Source organism: Chinchilla lanigera, unplaced genomic scaffold (genome assembly GCF_000276665.1).
Source record: "Chinchilla lanigera isolate Chin_1 unplaced genomic scaffold, ChiLan1.0 scaffold00002, whole genome shotgun sequence".
Classification (NCBI taxonomy): Eukaryota; Metazoa; Chordata; class Mammalia; order Rodentia; family Chinchillidae; genus Chinchilla; species Chinchilla lanigera.
In genome coordinates, this window is record NW_004955403.1 from 57,913,062 (window position 1) to 57,918,290 (window position 5,229).

Below are 5,229 nucleotides of genomic sequence, written 5' to 3' on the forward strand. Positions count from 1 at the left end.
GGTACCCTCGGTCATCACCAGAATTACACCTTGGTTCATTACATCCCACCCCCGCCAGTGAACTCAAACGCACCGTCGCTCTGGAGAGAAACCTCAGGGTGCTGGGAGCCCCACATTCCCCCAGGGCCTCCCGGGGCTGAGTTTTTGTCTCCTCAGGGAGGCCAGGGTAGACCTATGCAAACACTTTCACTCGTGATATTTAGCATGTGTATTTATTTCAGGCAGAAACAGTCACAACAAAAATAATAAATTTCACCAGCTGGTTTGAAAAACTATTAAAAATTTCTGATTGTCACGACCATTTGACAACATATATATTTCAAAACATAATATTGTACACCTTGAATGCACAAGGTTTTGCCTTTTTTTTGGTACTAGAAATCGAAGTCAGGACCTTGCACTTTCCAGGCAGGCACTTGTGCCGCTGAGCAATATCCCCAGCCCACGGTTTTTGTCATTCTATGCAATTAAAATATTTAAAAAGAATAGCAAAATAGGTAAAATACTTTCTTTCAAGAAAACTATATATTATACATTGTCCTTAATTGTTTAGTTGTTTTAAAATGTTCACATTTTAGGGGCTGGGGATATAGCTCAGCAGCATAGTGCCTGCCTGGCAAGCGCCAGGTCCTGAGTTCGATTTCCGGCACCAAAAAAAGTTCACCATTTACTGGAAATGAAACTGACACACAGGGAAACCCATAAACCATAAATCTAGTGAACTGTCACACAGCCAACAGCGTGTGGTCAGAGCACAAAGGCCGGGGGCCGGCCACCGCCTGCCCCGCAGGAAACGGACTGGGCTTGCTGCGCAGGAACCCTCAGGTCCCAGAAAGTGAGGGAGTCTTGGGGCCGCAGGGACCCTCCAGCCACAGGGAGGGCTCGGGGTGCGCCCAGCCTTATTGAGCTGCTTCCTCTCCTGCACCTGCCGCCACCCCAGCTTGCCCGCAGCACACGCCTGCCGGGCGGCCCCTGGAACCAGACTTGATCAAATGTTAGGGTGAGAATCACTGGGTGGTTTACTAACTAACCAATCCCAGATTTCATCTGCGACAAGAACAAGAAATGCTGCAGTTGAGATGTCAACTTTGGCAATAAAACCAAGCAGAAACCCCAACGGGCTTAGAGGACCCGGGTTCAACATGGCACAGTGGACGGCAGCCCACGTCTGCTTCCTCCCAAACCCGGCCTAAGGGCCCACGTTGTGGAGTGGAGTGAGGGGTGCCAGGCACAAGTCTGCAACAAAGTCTGGAGGGGCAGGCCTGTGGGGGGCACAGGGGCAGCTGCACCCCGGAGGCTGCTCTAGAAGGCAAGGGGTGGCATGCAGCTCACTGCGCCCCAGCTCCTCTGCCTCCAGGGGACCTGGACGCAGGACGGTGAGGAACAGCAGGTGCAGAGTGGACAGTGACCACAGCCACGCACACACCTGGGTGCAGGGCTCCTTCCCAGGGGTGCACACACTCGCACAAGCAACTCGCACCTCTATCCCAGGGAAGGGAAATGTCGGGCTGTGAGCGCACCGCTGGCCCTGGAGACCTGTGCTCCCCGCTCCACAGCACAACATTAAAGAGCGCTGCTCACCCACACCGAGAGCACCTGCCCACGCCTGCACTGGGCGTCTGAGCCCTGGGGAACAGAGTGACCCTAGAGGCAGAGCTGGAGCCGTCTGTGCTGCCTGCGACTTGGAGCTGGCTGGGCACCCTGGCAGGCGAGGGGTGCATCAAAGGGTGAGGAGAGGCCGTTCGCCAGGGAATGACAGGCCCAGACGCAGGGCTGTTCTTGTTTCCCGGCTAATTACGGGTATGGTCTCGGTGAGTGGGCAGAACTGGTCTCATAGTCTTTCCCAGCCTCCGTCATGGTAACCACGGCCGTTCTTAAGGAACAGCAGATGGTGCCTGGCTGCAGTGAACACCACAGCGTGTAGATTCTCCGCGGGTCCCTTGAGACTGGAGACACTGCAGACGCCCGGAGACCTCGGTGACCAGCGGGCTCTGACTCGGGGCCTCGCCTGGTTCATCACCGAGCTCCACAGCGCTGCTGAGACACTCCAAACCCAGCGCGCAGGGCTGGGGTGTAGCTCAGTGGGAGCACTGGATCGGGAGCTCTGGCTAGCATGCAGGAGGCCCTGGGTGTGATCTCTAGCACTGCTAAATTAATTAATTAATTTAAAAACCCAATGCACACGCCAGAGGTCAGGTCTGTGACCTTGGGAAAGTGCAGGTGACGAGGTCCCAGTGCGGGGTCGGACACGCCACCCTGAGCCACTGAGCAGCCAGGCAGCGCAGGCAGGAGGCCCTGTAGCCCCAGGGGGCCAGGGCACCAGCACTCTGCCCACTGCCGGCTTTGACTCAGACAGCAGAGGGCCTCACTCCACTCCGCATCACAGAAGGCCGGTTGTTGGGAGGTGGGCAAGCGGCAGCCTCCATTGTGTCAACTTGGGGAGTCTAGAGGTTTGGCTAAGTGACCCAGCAGGAAGCCAGGGTGCTTACTTTGTATACATCCCGAGCCTGGGCAAGAGGAGGGCATGGAGATTATGTAAGTGCTACATGCCCCCTGGGTGAGGATAGCCTGCTTACAATGTAAGGGAGGGAAAGAGGCTGCTTGCTGCCATTCCCTGCTTTGGTCTTGCTGCTTTGCTATCTTCTGCCTCGGAGCCAGCCAAGTATGGACTGAAACCTTCACAAACTGTGAGCTAAATAAACCTTTCCTTCCTTCATTTTGGGCGTTGGGTATTTTATCTCAGCAACAACAAAAAAGTAACCGAGACAGAGGTGGGCAGGCGGCAGCCTCTGCCTTCCGTGTTGGGTCAGTCACAGTGGGGTCCCAAGCCCTGGGCCACACACTGGCACGCTGCTGGGAGCCAGGCTGCACAGCAGCAGGCGGGCAGCGAGACCTAGCAAAGCTCAGTCTCTGTCCACGGCCACCCCTGCTCCCCACGGCCAGCGTCACTGCCTGATTCCAATCTCTGTGGAGCACGAGCCCTACTGTGAGCTGCACAGAGGCAGCCAGGCTGCCTGCTCCTTAGGAGAATCAGCTGTCTGAGGTCTGGGCTGGTGATGGAGAGCAGCTGCAGTGCAGACAGACATCAGCCGACAGGTCTGACTGCAGAGACCACGATAAACCAATCGATTGAAGACTCAAAACATCCATCAGCGGGTTCAAGTGACAGCGGCCCCTAGCGGCAGGATTTATGTGGCAGGCGAGCGGATGCCCTTGGATCGCACAGATGCAGCTGTCAGACTGACACTGATTTAACCTGTGTGCGGTCCACGCATCATTCTATGGTGGTGAACCTGTGGCATACTTGCCGCAGCTGGCCGCTGAGGGCTGTACAAGGTTTGCCGTCACTGCCCAAGCTAACCCCGGCGAAATGAGTCAAAAACAAATGTCACTGGAGAGGGGCTTTGGAAAAGGGGAAAGATCCAACAAAGAGATGACAGAAGACTCTGAGGTGCCACCAAAAAGAAGGTTTGTGTAAAAGAAAATACTACAAGCCCTACTGAAATTACAGGTTCAAGACAACAGGTGACCACGTTCCCCAAGCCCTCCTTGTACATGTGGGGACCGGCGACATCTGGAGACACCTTCAGCACTGCTCACCACCTGGAGACCAAGCACCTGCACTGAAAGCTAAGCCTCTGGAGTTTGTCAAAAGCAAAAAAGTGACCGTGAAGAACAGAAGCAATGATTGCAGGCGACCCCCTCATCCAGGGTGTGAGAGCATCGATCCCAGTGGCTCACAGCATTGCTAAAGCGAAGAAGCCCTTTGCCGTGGGTGCGGAGCTGCCCTGCCTGCCTGCTGTTCAAGCAGTGGCACAGGCTGCTCTTTCAGCTAGCACCATAACTAGGTGGTGCACCGAGGTACACATTACAGGCTGATGAGTCTACAGAGGCTGACAGCAAGGTAGCAACGCTTGTTTCAATGATATATTTTTCAGGAGGATGTGCCCTTACTACCAACACCACCACCGCACAGCTGTTCAAGTCTTGGATTGACTGCGTTTCACAAAACCTGAACGGGTCATTCCGTGCTGCACATGCCCCTCTCAGGTCTGGTCACATGTCTGTGTGAGGAGATAGATGTGGAGCATGTACAGCTTCTTTTACACAGGTGAGCTGGCTTTGCAAAGGTAGAGCACTGGCTGAAGGATTTGAGCTATGAGAGCTGCTCCAAAGGTGAGTTTTAGAAAAAATGTCACCAGGGGCAGCACATTTGTGACACAGAGTGGGTCACAAGTCTTGCTTACCTCTGTGTGCCGTGAACTCCGTCTGTCACTTCAGAGGAGAACAACAGCTGTGTTCAAGTCAGCAGACTCTCGTTCAAAGCCAGAATGGGACAGATGGGGCAGTGAGTGACACTGGGACCCCTGACATGTGTCAAACATCAGCAGAGATTTGAATGAACCTGAGGCATCTTTCTCCCACTTAGGCACTGTGGTCTAACTCAGCTTTCAGAAGACCTCAACAGAAAGGAAAGATCCACCACCCATTTGTGACTAAGAACCGTGGGCTGATTCTGTCCACACTAGAGGAGAATCAATTGCTTGAGATGGTAAGAGGTGGCCTTAAAAGCATGCCTGAGACAACTTCAAATTCCCGTGCATTCCGGATCGAGTGAAGCCTGAACACCCGGCCTGCGCGGACAAGCCTGCTTCAGGTTTCCTGCAGGGACAGCAGCCCGAATGGGAACCAAGCAGGCTGGGGTTAAGCAACACACTTCAGGGTCACCGTCTCCCATCAGCCTGGATGGGACCCTTCAGGGCAAGAAACGAAGCCCAGGGCTCCACCGACCCTGCATTCTGGTGAGCTTATAATTACTCCATTATGCATCACAAAGTAATAATAATGGAAATAAAGTGCACAATAATTGCCATGCACCCGAATCACCCTGAAACCACCCCCACCCCAGTCTGTGGATAAACTGTCTTCCAGAAAACCCGTCCCCAGTGCCAGAAAGGTTGGGAACTGCTGTCTTGGCCTGTGTAAGAGATGATGTGAGTGGCCGCAGGCTCTGTGAGCGGCAGGGGTGGGTGGGCTGGGGCAGGAGGGAGAGGTGGACCCTGAGTGCAGAGACATATCTGCCTGACCATCCGGGTACCTGGATGAGGGTGTGGGGTATGTGGAAAGGTGGTGTGGGGGCACATGGTGTTCCAGGATGTGGCAGAGAGCCACGGGAGGAGAGGGACACTTCTGTGGCCCTCTGTACCATCCTATCTTGGTTACTTTTCT